Genomic DNA, 16,850 nt, shown 5'->3' with positions numbered 1-16,850 from the left:
AGATGTCCTCCATGACATACCGACTCTCCGTAATCTTCTCAGGAAGTAGAGGCGCTGATGTGTTTTCTTTGTAATTGCAACAGTGTGCTGGGACCAGGAGAAATCTTCGGAAATAAGCATGCCCAGGAATTTGAAGTTCTTGACCCTCTCCACCTCTCCACCTGTTGATACAAACAGGACTGTGGGTCCCCATCCTACTCCTTCCAAAGTCCACAATCAGTTCCTTGGTTTTGCTGATATTGAGAGCCAGGTTATTGTGCTGGCACCATTTGGTCAATCTCACTTCTAAACTCTGACTCGTCCCCATCAGTGATACGTCCCACAACAGTGGTGTCATCGGCAAACTTGATGATGGAGTTCGCACTATGTCCGGCTACGCAGTCATGAGTATAGAGTGAGCACAGCAGGGGGCTGAGCACGCAGCCATGAAAGTGCTCCCGTGCTGATTGTTATCGAGAATTACACATTTCCACCAGTACGGACAGACTGTGGTCTGTGAATGAGGAAGTCGAGGATCAAATTGCAGAGTTGAGTTTAGAGATAGGGCGTGGAAACAGGCCCAGCGGCCCACCGAGTCCGCACCGACCTGTGATTCCCACACATTAACATTACCCTACACACGCTAGGGACAATTTTACATTGATACCAAGCCAATTAACTTACAAACCTGTATATTTTTGGAGTGTGGGAGGAAACCGAATATCTCGGAGAAAACCCACGTGGTCATGAGGAGGATGTACAAACTCTGTACAGAAGCACTGTACAATCTGCATTGAACCCGAGGTCTCCAAGTCACTGCAAGCGCTTCATAAGACAGCAACCCTACCGCTGCACCCACTGTGCCACCTATGGCAAGAGGCTGAAATTAGACACAAAGTGCTGTACGCAGTACTCAGGTGGTCTCACCAAGACCCTGTACAACTGCAGTAGAACCTCCCTACACTCACTATGGCTCAAATCCTTTTGTACAAATCTAAACATACCATTTACAAATTCGCAGATGACACCACCCATTGTGGGCTGGAGATCAAATAATGATGACCATGACACCCAGGTCTCGCTGCATCTCCCCTTTTCCTAGTTGTGCCCCAGTTTGGCGACAACTGCTTTGCTCTCAATGTCAGCAAAACAAATAACCTCATATTGATTGACTTCAGGAAGGGAATCTGGTAAACATACCCCAGTTTGCATTGACGGTCCAAGTAGAGATGGTTGCAGTCTCCTAGCATCCTCCGAGGAGGAACACTGCCCCCTCTTAGTGTCACTCAGAATGGTGGCTGGATTGTGCCTTCACGTTCCCTCAGCTGGATGTGGAGACAGGTAAATAGCTGGGGGGTCCCAGCACTGAAAGAAGGGGGCTGAATCTCAACTAATGTGCTGATTGCTATCGAGCATAGACCATTCCACCATACGGACAGACTGTGGGTGAATAGATGACTGGAAGTCGATCGCAATTGGGTGTTTAGCAAAGAGATCCCTCCGTGGAAACACATTGTAGGAGCACCTTCACCGAGGACTTCGACCTGTGATTCCCACACATTAACATTACCCTACACACGCTAGGGACAATTTTACATTGATACCAAGCCAATTAACTTACAAACCTGTATATTTTTGGAGTGTGGGAGGAAACCGAATATCTCGGAGAAAACCCACGTGGTCATGAGGAGGATGTACAAACTCTGTACAGACAGCACTGTACAGTCTGCATTGAACCCGGGTCTCCAGCGCTGCAAGCGCTGTAAGGCAGCAACTCTACCGCTGCGCCACTGTGTCACCGTAGAGAGGCTGAAATTAGACACAAAGTGCTGGTATAACTCAGTGGTCAGGCGTTCTCAGCCCCCTTCTTCACCCCTCGTACACCCACAACAGCACAGCCATGTACAAATCTAATTCAATTTACAAATTCGCAGATGACACCACCATTGTGGGCTGGAGATCAAATAATGATGAGATGGACTACAGGGTTGGAGATTAAGAACCTTGTGCCCCAGTGTGGAGACAACAACCTTGCTCTCAATATCAGCAATACAAAGGAGATAGTGCTTGACTTCAGGAAGGGAAGCGGTACACATACCCCAGTTTGCATTGACGGCACCGAAGTAGAGATGGTTGGAAGCTTCAGAGGGGATCCAAGGAGGAAGAACTCTCTCACTCAGAATGGTGGCTGGAGTGTGGAACACGTTCCCTAGCTGGATGTGGAGACAGGCATTCTCATGACATTAAAGAAGTATCTCAACTAATGTGGCTCACCAAAGCATAGACCATACCATCATCCTGACTTGGAGATAGATGCTGGTCCTTCATCGCGACTGGGTGTAGGCAAAACCTCCCTCCCTGACCACATTGTAGGAGCACCTTCACCAGGACTTCACCAGCATCCACCAGATGACGATGCACAGAATTAACAGTGACTTTGTTTGTATGGATTCAGAACTGGCTTTCTGATAGTGGGTTAAGGTGGAACAACAATATTCAGGGTGGAGGTCGGTGAACAGTGGGGATCTGTGCTGGAACCTCTGCTGTTTGTGATGTATATAAATGACTTGAATGTGCATGAAAATGTAAACAGGTTGTTAATAGGTTTGCAAATGACACCAAGATCACCAGGGTCGCTGGCTGTGAGGAAATTTGTCAAAGTATATAACGGGATATAGACCAGCTACACAAATGGGCGGAGAAAAGGCAGATGATGTTTAATCCAAGCAAGTATGAGGTGTTTCCACATCGGAAAACATACAATTAATGGCATAGCCCTTAATATATTGATGTATAGAGGGATCTTGGGGTCCAAGTCCATAACTCCCTGAAATTGGCAGTACAAGTCAAAGTCACACAGCACGGAAACGGGCCCTTCAACTTATCCGTGCTGATCAAGATGCTCCATCGACACTTGACCCATAACCCTAAACCTTTTCTACCCATGTACCTGTCCCAATGCCTTTTAAATGTTGTTATAGTACCTGCCTCAACTATCTCCTCTGCTACCTCGTTCCATATACCCACCACCCTCTAGGTGAATAGAGTGCTAAAGAAAGCATATGGTATGCTTTCTTTCATAGGTTGGGGCATTGAGTATCATCAAGTCTAAATACAGCTTTATAGGACTTTGGTTAGGCCACATTTGGTTGGCCCATCACAGGATGGATGTGAAGGTTTTGGAAAGGGTGCCGAGGAGCTTTACCAGAATGATGCGGATTAGATTAGCCGCAGGGAGAGGATGGAGAGACATGTACTGTTGTCTCTTGAATGCCGGAGTTTGCGGGGAGACCTGACAGATGTATATAGAATGAAGAGACGCATAGATAGTGTAGACAGTCAAAACCTTTTTTCTAGGATAGAAAAATGTAAAAAAAGATGAGAGGGGCAATATTGAAAGGAGATGTGCAGGCCAAGTATTTTTACACAGTGGTGAGTGCCTTGAATGCGTTGCCAGGGGTGGTGGATAAGGCATTTAAGAGACTTTTGGAAAGTGTATGGATATGACGGAAATGGAGGGATATGGATTATGTGCAGGCAGATAAGAGTTGGTCTTGGCATCATGTTCGATATAGATATTGTAAGCTGATGGGCCTATTCTTGTAGTACTGTTCTAAATTCTATGACTGCAGAGGATCGAGGAAGAGGCTCACCACCGTCATCTCCAAGGGCAATTAGATGCACAGAAGAAACGCTGACTTTTCTAAAGATACCAGCATACCTTGAATAAAGAAATACAGAATAAATCTTCATTGTTCTTCATGCAATATTTCAGCCGGATCCTAGTGTGCTTTTTCTGTCAAGAGATTAATTCACTCAAACGTATTAAAAAAACACCGCTGCTCTAAGGATCAAACCAAATTTATGGTCAATGTTCACAGCTCAGAATTGCGTTCTAGTTGTGCAACTGTAGCACCAATTACTTACTTTCAGGCATTAACATTAAATATTTATGCTCCTTGTCTCCACAAATGAAGGTTCGAAGTGCGTACGGTGCAACACTGTGTCTGGTTCCGTCTCCCCAAGCTGCAATAATTCAGAGGGATATGCGTCTTAAACTGGTGACTTAGATAATGCCTTTGTTAATGGAGTCTATTCAGGTGATCTGAGCATATTTTTCCAGTCTGAAATATCAGCCTTGGATGAAGTGGATGTGGAGAGGATGTTTTCACTCGTAGGAGGGTCTACGAGGATGAATTTCTTTAGTCAGAGGGTGGTGAATCTGTGGAATTCTTTGCAACAGAAGGCTGTGGAGGCCAAGTCAATGGATATTTTTAAGGCAGAGATAGATAGATTTGTGCTTAGTATGGGTGTCAGATGTTATGGGGAGAAGGCAGGAGAATGGGGTTAGGAGGGAGAAATAGATCAGTCAAGATTGAATGGCGGAGTAGACTTGATGGGCCGAATGGTCTAATTCTGCTCCTACCATTTATGATCTTATGGAAGGCAGTGGTGACAACTGAATGGTTTGCCCGACCGTTTCAGAGGGCATTTCACAGTCATTTGGCTGGATCTGCAGTCGCATGGAGGCTGGACCTGGCGGGGGGTGGCGGAGAGGCGCGAGAACAAAGGATGACCCGGCAGTGGTCGTAGGGGGGCTGCTGCCACAGGCGGCGGTAGGCAGTGGATAGGACTGTTTGGTTAACATTTGTAACTTTGTCGACGGCAAAACGTGGCGACACTTGCTACTGAAATGTGGTAATGCCACGGCGAGGTCTGAGCTACCATTTTACCGGCTTGTGTGCAAAGCAAAGCCTTTCACTGCACCCAGGTACATGTAACAATAAAGCATCATTGAATCAATGAATTGTTGAAGACTGGCAGATTCCACCATCCCAAACCACAAAGGTCATTAGTGAACTAGAGTTTTTTTCACAACAATCCAATATCTAGTCTGGTCCAGAAATGTCAATGCCGTTTCTCCAATTCGCATGTTATTAACAGATTTAAAATTCTACAGATGCCACTTTGGGATTTGAACTTGGCTCCCTGGATTACTCCGATGTTCTCTGCTTCCTAGGCGAGAACCTTGACCATTGTGCCACCACCATGCCTTTATCTCAAGTGGGCTGAGCTGCAGTCTGAGTCCGAGCTGCCATCCTATAGAGTTCAAGGTCATTGTCACTTTGAGTTTACAGCTTATTTCAAGCCATGAGATGCAGCAATTGATGTGAACTGCAGCATTACAGAAGTCACTGACACTTCCGTGTCAATGAAGAGGATGTCTCCTTTTCTGAGGATTCAGTGACAAACAGGCTGAGCAAAAGGCCTGGATAGAGTGGATGTGGAGAGGATGTTTCCACTCGTGGGAGAGTCTAGGACCAGAGGTCATAGTCCCAGAATTAAAGGACGTTCTTTTAGGAAGGAGATGAGGAGAGTTTTCTGTAGTCAGAGGTGGTGAATCTGTGGAATTCATTGCCACAGATGGCTGAGGAGGCCAAGTCAATTGATATTTTTAAGGCAGATAGATAGATAGATTCTTGATTGGAAAGGGCTTCAGGGGCTTTGGGAAGAAGGCAGGAGAATGGGGTTAGGAGGAAGAGATAGATAAGCCATGATTGAATGGCAGAGTAGACTTGATGGGCCGAATGGACTAATTCTGCTCCTATCACTTATGAACATATGAACAAATACATTAACGTTCAAGTATTATGGTTTCAGTGTCTTACAGCATTGAAACAGGCCCATTAGCCCACCGAGTCAACACTAACGTCAATGGCCCATTCACAATAATCCAACACCAAACCAATGTTATTCTCCTGACAGATTCTGCTGCTCACACCCATGAAAGAATGCTTCAACTGGGCCTATATTCACTGGAATGTAGAAGGATGAGAGGTGATCTTATAGAAACATATAAAAGTAAAGGATTAAACAGGCTCGATGCAGGAAAAATGTTCCCGATGTTGGGGGAGTTCAGAACCAGGGGTCACAGTGTAAGAATAAGGGGAGGGCCATTTCGGACTGAGATGAGGAAAAACATTCTCACCTAGAGAGTTGTAAATCTGTGAAATTCTCTAGTACTGAAGGCAGTGGAGGCCAATCACTGGATGTTTTCAAGACAGAGTTATACTTGGCTCTTAGGGCTAACGGAATCAAAGGATATGGGGAGAACGCAGGAACGAGGTACTGATTTTGGATGATCAGATTGAATGGCGGTGCTGGCTCGAAGAGCTGAATGACCTACTCCTGCACCTATTTTCTATGTTTTTATGTAAGGGGTAATTTACAGTGGAATTAACTTCCCATGAGTACATGAAGAATCACAAATCAGGAGTGTTTAACTATCATATACACAGGGACGGGACAGTGAAATTCTTACTTCCTGCAACTTTGCCTCCTGCAGCACAGTAACACAACAGCAAATAAATACATCATAAACAATAAATACTGTGTGACCAGACCATAGTAGTGCAAGTGAAGTACACAGTGCTACATACAAAGTCCATGGTGCTTTGTTGCTGAGGTAGGGTTGTGATTATGGATATGCACAGATGTTCAAAAGCCTGATTGTTGATGAAAAGAAGGTGTTCTTGAACCTGGAGGTGATGGTTCTCAGGTTCCTGTTCTTTGTTCCTGAAGGTAGCCGTGGAATGAGAGCATGGTCAGGGCTTGTGTGGGTCTTTGATGATATTCGCTGCCTTGTTGGGGCAGTGCATCCTGTAGATCTCTTTAATGGTGGGGAGATTAATACCTGTGATGGGCCAGGCAATGTTCACCACTATATGCAGCCCCCTTTGATCTTGGGTGTTCAATTACCAAACCACTCTGAGAAGCAGCAAGTCAGTATACTCTCTGTTTGCATTGCCATGGTATGGCCATTAGATCCCATAAGAAGTCCATCCCAACATCTGTATACAGGAGGCCCCTCTCCTTAAATATAATGAGCCTTTTGGAACAAGAGGGTTACTGCCATTAAAAGGGCAGAGGCAATGAAACGTTGAAACTGAGAAAACAGGAATAGGCCATTCAGCCCTTCGGGCCTGCTCTGTCATTAAGCACGGTCTCAGCTGATCTTGCACTTAAGTATCCAGTTCCCACCTTTTCTCAGTATCCTCATTCCATTGGCATTGGGAAATATCTTCCTCCTTGTATATGCTTTAGACTCGGCTTCCACTGTCTTCTGTGCTGAAGAATCCATAGGTTCATCGCCCACTGCATGTAAAATCTGTCCTGATCTCAGTTCTAATTGATCCCCAGCTCCAGACTCTCTATCCATCAAGATCATCTTCTTTGTATCTAGTTTGCAAAGTCTTGTTAGTATTGTTTTGGTTTCTATGAGATCCCCTCTCATTCTATTAAGTCTAACCAACCCAATGTTCACAGAGAATCTGCCAAGTGAAAGTTCCTTGCACGAGCAATCTCTCATTGATAAGGAGACCAAACTGGAGAGTAAACTCCAGCTTGGGTCTCACCAAAGCCCCTACATCCTCACACCAGTACTAATACCCCACTGCAATGAAGGCCAACATTCCCACGTCATTTACATTTCTCCCGTTCCTAATCCATCACCACTTGAATCAAAAGAGAGCCAGAAGTCAACTCCAAAACTGGTGTGTGTGTGTGTGTGTGTGTGTGTGTGTGTGTGTGTGTGTGTGTGTGTGTGTGTGTGTGTGTGTGTGTGTGTGTGTGTGTGTGTGTGTGTGTGTGTGTGTGTGTGAGCGAGAAAGTGTGCGCTCACATGTGTGAGGACGCGAGTGATAGAGTGTGCCTGTGTACGTGTGTAAGTGTGTGGGTGCTTGTGTGAGAGTGTGTGCATGGGTGTGTGAGTGCATGTCTGTGTGTGTGTGTGAGAAAAGGAGTATCTGTGATTGCCCATGTATGTAAGAATATGTGTGTGTGTATATGTGTGAGAGAGTGTGATGTTGGTGAGAGAGAGTGTGTGTGTGTCTGCGAATGTGCACGTATCAGAGAGAGAGAGAGAGAGTGTGTGTGTGTGTGTGTGTGTGTGTGTGTGTGTGTGTGTGTGTGTGAGTGTGAAAGTGCATGAGTTCCTACATTCTTATAGCAATTACGATTGACTATATCGCCCATCTGAGATCACTAATGATAAGCAAGGTGTAACTACAAAGCACAGTTTAATGGCACCATTATGTACACATCTATTTTCTTGGTTCTATGTATTAGTTATCCACGGCCTTATCTCTCCGACTGGTTATCATTCTCCATCTATTTCCTTTCTCTTTTCTCTCCAGCACTCTGAACCTGTGAATGTCTGTTTTACATTGCTACCCCCCTATCCAGTAACCTTTGCTCGTGAACAGTTGAGAGAAATTATCAGAGGGGGGAGAGAGGGAGGGAAGGGGAGAGGGAGGAAAGAGAGGGGGAAAGAGGAAGAAAGAAGGGAAACGGATAAAAAAATGAAATAAATAATTCCAATAAAGTAAAACATTTACTAGCACTGCTGATTTCCCCACCAGCATGGAGACCATAAATGTCCACAACACCTGAAAAACGTATTTCCAAATGTGCCTCTACTCTCCCTTCAACGATTCACTCCTGGGGCAGCCTTGCACAGTGGCCAGTCCAGTAGGCAGGATGTTAAGCAATACTTCCCTTTGTAATTTTACACAAGAACTCCCTCTGCAGCTCTTACTGCTCACTGCATCACCGCCTCTCACTGGAGAACATAGTCAAAGGGAACTCTCGTACGGAACCGTCACCTTGGTTACCTTTAATATCAAACAATTATTCTTACTTATGCTAATTTTAAAACATCTTTAGGAGATACTAAGGGCATTTCATTTTAAAGGACATTCAGATGGTTTGGTTTCTCTGTCATTGACAATGCCAGTCATTACAACCTTATGCATTGACCACAATGTCATACGATCAAGAAGGAGGTCATTCAGCCCATTGAGTATCTGCAAGCATGCAGAGTAATTCCACCAGTTCCATTCCCTCTGTAACCTGATCTCTTTCACATGCCCATCAACTCCCCTCAGGTTTAGAGTTGTAGAAAGATACAGCGTGGAAACAGGCACTTCGGCCCAACTATCCCACACCGACAACATGTCCCATTTACACTAGTCCCACGTGCCTGCGTTTGGCCAACATCACTCGAAATATGTCCGATCTATGTAGCTGCCTAATTGTTTCTTAAAGTTTGCAATATTCCCAACCTCAACTACCTCCTCTGGCAGTTTGTTCCATTGACCCACCACGGGTGAAAACGTTACCCTTCAGATTCCTATTAAATCTTTCCCTTTCACCTTAAACCTATGTCCTCTGTTTCTCAATTCCTCTACTCTGGGCAAGAGACTGTGCATTTACCAAATCTATTTGTCTCATGATTTTATACCCCTCTATAAGATCACCCCTCATCCTCCTGCACCCAAGGAATAGAGTCCTAGCCTGTTCAACCTCTCCCTATACCTGTAGCTCACACCCTCTAACCCCGGCAACATCCTCGTAAATCTTCTCTGTACCCTTTCCAACATAACAACACCTTACAACATCCTGCCCATAATTGAACACAATACTCTAAATGCAGCCTCACTAACGTCTTAAATAACTGCAACATGACCTTCCAACTTCTACACTCAATACTCTGACTGATGAAAGCCAATGTGCCAAAAGCCTTTTTGACCACCCTATTTACCTGTGGCACCACTTTCAAAGACTTATGTACCTACACTCATAAATCCCTCTGCTCCACAACACTCCTCAGACTCCTACCATTCACTGTGTAGGTCTTGCCCATGTTAGACTTTCCAAAATGCAACTCCTCACAATTCTCTGTATTAAACTCCATTAACCATTCCTCAGCCCACCTGCCCAACCGATCAAGATCCTGCTACAATTTTTATAACAACCATCTTCACTTTTGAGCGTGGGAGGAAACCGGAGCACCCGGAGAAAACCCACGAGGTCACGGGGAGAACGTACAAACTCCATACAGACAGCACCCATAGTCAGGGCTGAACGCGGGTCTCTGGCACTGTGAGGCAGCAACTCTACCGCTGCTGCTTGGGGATACACAGGAGACATTCATATCAGGGAAGCGCTACAGAGCAGAACAGCAGAAAAACGTTCCTTCAATTACACTGCTGAATTATGAGCAGGAGCTGAAAACTCTTGGTCTATTCAAGCCTGAAAGGAAATGCGGGGAACTGGCCTTGGGAGAGTTAGCAGCGAGATCGACAATGGTCCTGGGGGAAGCAGCTTGGCACCGTTTGCTTTGTACTAAATAACTGAACATGTCAGACTGCTTTCACTTTCCACCATCACAAAGCCACTCGTTGCTAACCAGCAAAGGAAGAAAACTCAGGGCAGAACAATGCACAAGTTGCCGCACAAAGTTCATCAGCTTCGGTCATCTTTCCACAAACCCTGACGGTGACCAAGCAGGATGATCCTGTGGTCGGGAACATCCAGGGCGTGAGTGGCCGGGAATGAAGGAGGCAGAAGGCTGAAGTGTCTGTCGCTGGTTCGGGCAGCTGGTGGGAGTGGGAGGGTCAAGTCGACAAAAGAATAGTGTAGGAAGGAACTGCAGATGCTGGTTTAAACCGAACATTGACACAAAAAGCTGGAGTAACTCAGCGGGACAGGCAGCATCTCTGGAGAAAAGGAATGGGTGACGTTTCAGGTCGAGACCCTTCTTCAGACTGGAGAAGAATAGTTTGGGTAAACGCACTGATTCTCTTGCAGAGTCTCGCGAACCAGAGGGCAGGTTTAAGGTGAGGGGGGAAAGATTTCATATGGACAATCAATCTAATACTGGCATTTTTACCCATCAAGTCAAAGATGAGTATAGAAGTTTGAACAAGACGTTGGTGAGGCCACATATAGTATTGTGTGCAGTTCTGGGCACCATGTTATAGGAACAATGGTGTCAAGCTGGAAAGGGTCCAGAGAAGATTTACGAAAATGTTCCCAGGACTCGAGGGTCGGAGCTATAGGCAGAGGTTGAGTAAGCTGGGACTCTATTCCTTGGAGCACAGGAGGATGAGAGGTGATCTTATAGTGGTGTACAAAATCATGAGAGGAATAGATATGGTAGACACACAGTCTCTTACCCAGAGAAGGGGCAGAGGACTCGAGGACATAGGTTTAAGGTGAAGGGGAAAAGAATTAATAGGAATCTGAGGGGTAACCTTTTCACACAAAGTATGGTGGGTGCATGGAATGAGCTGGTATTTGAGGCAGGGACTATTGGAATGTTTAAGAAACAATTAGACAGGTACAGTTTTAAAGGGACATGGGTCATATGCGAGCAGGTGGGACTAGTGCAGCTGGGACACGTTGGCTGGCATGGGCAAGTTGGGCCAAAGGGCCTGTTTCCACACTATGACTATCTTGATCTAATGCTGGCATTATCTCTCCTCAAGTCAAAGATGAATGGGTTGCACAGCAGCCCTAGGCAGTAGCCACTCTAGTGACACAAGTTTGATCCGGACTCTCGGCACTAACTGGGTGGAGTATGCATGTTCTCCCTGTGATTGCATGGATTTCCTCCCAGCTGCTCCAGTTACCCTAATGGGCCGTTAGTTAATTGTCCACTGTAACTTGCTTGTGATGAGTGGTGGAATCTGAAGAAGCATCCTGTCCTGAAACATCACCTATCCATGTCCTCCAGATATGCTGCCTGACCCACTGAGTTACTCCAGCACTTTGTGGGGGGGTTTTCAGTATAACAAATGGAAATGGTGTAAATGTGTGTGTGATGGTCAGCACAGATTATGCGGGCTGAGGGGCCTGGTTTCAAGCTGTATGATGAGTGTGATTCCCTTTCCCAAGGCCAGTAGCGGAGCAGTGCTGAGAGAGTGTTGCCCTGAGCAGCGTCTTGGACTTGAAACTGAACGGCAGCATAGAGTCACACAGCATAGAGAGAGGAGCAAGGCGGCACAAATTGCCGACCGACCTACCAGTCTACACTGGTCCCATTTTCCTGCATTTGACCCATCCCCATCCCAACTATTCCTATTCATGAACTGATCCAAATAGCTTTTAAATGTTGTTTGTGGTACCTGCCTCAACCACCTTTACAGACAGCTGTTTCCTTACATACGTATCACCCTCTGTGAAGAAGTTGCCCCTCAGGTTCCTATTAAATATTCCCCCTTCACCTGAAACATATGCCCTTGAGTTCTCGATTTTCCAGACCTGGAGAAAGACTGTGTGCTTTCACGCTATCAATGCCCCTCGTGATTTTATACACCCCTGTAAGATCACCCCTATTTAGTCTCCTAGACTCCAAGGTACCCAGTATCATTGTGGAGATAGTATTAGACTATTTCACCCACCCTCTCCAATTCCTCAGCAGCCACAAGTACTCCGACAGGCTTCTAAAATGGGTGACATGCAGCAAAGAAAATTAATGCAGACAAGTGTGAAGCAGCTCATTTGTTTGAAGAATGCAAAGAGACAATATAAACAGAACAGTGAATTTAAATGCATGCGGGTGTTGGAGTTTGTGTGTAAACCTTTTGAAGGTGCAAGCACAAATGGAGAAGGAAGTTAGAATTATTTAGTTTTTATTTGAAGCATGGAGCTTGTGCTGAACCCACATAGTCAGGTAAAAGACAGGAGCAGGAGGGATCACCTTGTCCTTGTAGTTCGTTCCACCGTTCAAGATCACAGCTGATCTTTGAACTCAAAGTCATTTTCCTGCTCTTCCCGCATATCCCTTGTTTCCATGTGGAAATGCCCCCGCCTAGTGGGAACGGAGCACATCCACATGCTTTCTTTTCCCATAGGTCACTGCAGTCGGGGGCTGGGTCGAGCCAAGCAGAGCTAGGAGCTCTGAGCAGAGTGGGTGAGGGTGGCTGGAGGCCGCTCTTCCTGCTCCTGCTTGCTATCCCATAACAGCCATTTTGGTAATCCTCTCTCTACACACACTGTGCCCCTTTCCAACTCACAAACAGTTTAGACCAAGATTCAATTTAATTGTCAGGTGTACCAATTAAGGTGCAGTGACACTTGAGTTACCATACAGCCATACTAAGTAAAAAGCAAAAATACACACAGCACATAAAATAAAGTTTAACATAAGCATCCACCACAGTGGAATCAACATTCCGCACTGTGATGGAAGGCAATAAAGTTCAGTCATCTTCCTCCTTTGTTCACCCGTGGTCGGGGCCTTTGAACGGGGCCGTTGTCGACGGTCCGCGGTTCAAGCCCTCTCGTCGGGATGATGGAAGCTCCGGCGTCAGGACGGATCGGAACACTCCGCTGTATAGAGCTCCCGAGTCGGCCACTTCTTACCAGAGACCGCTGCTTCACAGTGTTAATGTCCACAGGCCCCGCGGTCAGAGCTCCAACACTGGCGATCCTCGGCAAAAGATCCCAGGCTCGGTGATGGTAAGTCCGCGCCACAGGAGACTGCCTGAGCCTGTTATCCTGAAACTGTGACCACTAATTCTAGACTCCACAGGCAGTAGAAACAGCCTCACTGCATCCTTCTTGGAAAAATGTTATGCCTTTCAATGAGAAATCCTCTCATTTTCCTTATCCCTCAAGAAGATAGCCTCGGTCTTCTCAATTGGTGCTCACACAGCAAACCCACCATCTGTGGAATCAGTCTGGTGAATCTTTGCTGCTCCCTCTCTGGAGCATCTATATCCTTAATAAGAAGTGAAGCAAACTGTATACAGTATCTAGGTGCGACCTCACCGAGACCCCATAAAGTGTTCGAGAGGCATCTCTGCTCCTGCATCCCATCTAAAATGGAACGAGACCGAGTGTTAATAGTAGGAACAGTGTTGAAAGTAATCGCTAGGATTCACAGGAACTGTTGCTAATTAACTTTAGGGAGTGGTGCTGAGCAATGGGGAAGTGTGTCGGAAGGAAATGCAGATGCTAGTTTAAACCGAAGATAGACACAAAACACTGGGGTAACTCAGCGGGGCGGGCAGCATCTCTGGAGAGAAGGAACGGGTGACGTTTCAGGTCGAGACTCTTCTTCAGTTTGCTCCCAGCTCTTCAGTCTGAAGAAGGGTCTCGCTCGTTCCTTCACTCCAGCATGCTGCCTGGCCCGTTCCTTCACTCCAGCTATCTAATGGGGAAGTGGACAACCATCCCCAGCTCCTGTGGGAGTGGTCTGTTGTGAGGGGTGCAGCCAGCAACAGGTGGAGCAGGGCAAACATGTACGCTAGAAAATGACCCTGTTGCAATCTTTCCTCATAAAACATTCTGCCAAATCCAGGTGTTAATCACTAAACTGTTTCCAATTCATTAACATCTTCCTTTAATAAGGAGACTAATATTATACATTGCCAAAGTCCCTGATAACTGAAGCATAACCTCCATATTTTTGAATGCAGTAAGTACTCTTGGCAAGATATTGGAACATTCTGTTAATGTTTTCGAAGTGTTACATATTTATGTAAGCCAAACCAGGAGAATCAGAGGGTATGTAATCTGCAACTTGGCAACATTGTCATTCCAGGGAGGATAGCACAGCAGACTTATAATCATTTCACAACAAAACCAGGCCTTATCTATCAAGTGTATAAGAAGGAACTGCAGATGCTGGTTTAAACTGAAGATAGACGCAAAAAGCTGGAGTAACAAAAGCGGGACAGGCAGCATCTCTGGAGAGAAGGAATGGGTGACGTTTTGGGTCGAGACCCTTCTTCATCTGAAGAACCCATTCCTTCTCTCCAGAGATGCTGCCTGCCCCGTTGAGTTACTCCAGCATTTTGTGCTTATCTATCAAGAACATTTTTGGCCACCTGTCTGTAGAGTGGATCACACATTTAATGGCCAGGGATAAAACACACTTTGCAAATCACCCGTTTGTAAAGAAGAGTAGAAACAAGAAACTGCAGATGCTGGTTTACAAAACAAGGCACTATGTGCTGGAGTAACTCAGCGGGTCAGACACATCTCAGGAGAATATGGATGAGTGACGTTTTGGGTCGAGACCCTTCTTCAGACCCCAGTCACCTATACTGTATATGTATTCCAGAGATGCTGCCTGACCCGTTGAGTTACTCTAACACTTTGTATCTTTTTTGCCCATTGATAAAACCCGCTGCACTTTCCTCTGAAAACAATGCATTCCATCAGGGGCAGCAGTCAGGTTATAGCTGACAAGTTATACTATATTCTGCACTTTGTATCTTCCCCTTTGCACCATCTATTGTGCTTGAGTTTGAACTGATTGTATCTATGTTTGGTGTATCCGATCTGTTTGGCTCAAATCTTTTTCAACGGTACCTCAGCACATGTGATAATAAACCTAAACCTATGATTCAAGTCTGTCGGTCTGAAGAAGGGTCTCGACCCCAAATGTCACCCATTCTTTCTCTCCAGAGATGCCGCCTGACCCGTTGAGTTACTCCAGCATTTTGTGTCTATCTTCGATTTAAACCAGCATCTGCAGTTCCTTCCTGCCATGATTCAATGCTGCGTTCACTGTCACACGTGCAAAGTGCAAAGGCACAGTGAAATTCTTATCCTATAAACAGTCCCGTAGAGCATTGTCACACCAAAGCACATCGTCGACGAGCAAATTGGACAGAAATAGTCCACTGATCCTGCATGCAAGAGATGCCATGTTTTGGTGCAATTTTCAAAGTCCAATCTGTGCTCTAGTTGTTAGGAGCGATGCCTGTTCCCATCAAGCTCCAGGCTGCTGCAGCTGTTGCCTTCCTTTGGATATGTTTTGACCAGCGAACCAACATCCTCTCCTTGCACGTCCATCTTTGTTCCCCAGGGGCACCTCAAGCACGTGGTAGGCCGGATTGTGGTTCCCTCTTCCCATTCCAGCCTCCCGGCTCCTCAATGGTCGTCTCCATCCTTCTGGTCCCTGGTCTTCGAGGGATGAGCAGGGGCCGGCTCAGCGGGCTCCCCCTTCCAGACTGGGTCCCACAAACGGGACATACTCGGCAGCTACCCCTAGCAGGCTGCCGTACACCGGGTCTTGCATGCAGTCGAGGGGGACCGGCTTGGTGGCTTCTACTTCCACTCCCTCGAAGGTAAAGACAGTGTGCCACCAGGAGGAGCGCAGGTGACCCACTTTGCCAAAGACCTGGGGTGAGCCTCAGTCCAGAGGGAGAACTGCTGATGGATGGAGGTGGAGGACAACAGGCATCCTTGGAATTGTGAAACAAGATCAGGGGACGGGATCAGCCACTTCAGTTCGTCATCCACTGTAACATTGCCTCAGCGTTTCTCTCGCCACAGAAGCTGCCTAACCCGCTGAGTGTATCCAGAATCCCCTTTTATTTCAGATTTCCAACAACCACAATGTTGAATCATGGCCTCCGAGTTCAAGGACAGTTTCTTCCCGTCAACCATGAGGTTCTTGAACTCCGTCCAGCTCGGCCTGTGGACTTCGGAAGCCGCGGTCTCCGGTAGGACGCGACCGATTCGGAATCTCCAAGCCGCTGAGAGTGTTCTTCCGTTCCGACGCCGGAGCTCCGATCATCCCGGCGTGAGGGCTTGAACATCGGGCCGCCGTTGCGGCGACTGCAGAGGCCTCAATAGGCCCCGACCACGGGTAAACAAGAGGAAGAGGACTGAACTTTGTTGCCTTCCCTCACAGTGGGAAATGTTGCTTCCCCTGTGGGGCATGTTTATGTTAAATTCTATAGTGTTGTGTTTATATTATTTGTGTGCAGCATGGTAACTCAAATTTCACTGCACCAATTGGTGTATGTGACAATAAATGTAACTTGATGTCACAGAATGCTAAATACAACTCTACCTCGGCACTCCATGGGCTTTGTACCACAAAGGTTGCATTACGCATTTGGTTTGGACTATTGTGGTGTGGTTGTAGATTATTATTTATTCTGTAACTTTGTTCACTGAAGCTGCAGCAAGTAAGAATTTCAATGCCTCAGTCCTGGTGCATACTCTTGACTTGCATGCAACCATCAACATTCATAATCGTACCCCAGCCAGACACATCAATACCG

Source organism: Leucoraja erinacea, chromosome 18 (assembly GCF_028641065.1).
Source record: "Leucoraja erinacea ecotype New England chromosome 18, Leri_hhj_1, whole genome shotgun sequence".
NCBI classification, from domain to species: domain Eukaryota; kingdom Metazoa; phylum Chordata; class Chondrichthyes; order Rajiformes; family Rajidae; genus Leucoraja; species Leucoraja erinaceus.
The sequence above is the reverse complement of the archived record's forward strand: the minus strand, read 5'-3'. Positions refer to the sequence as shown.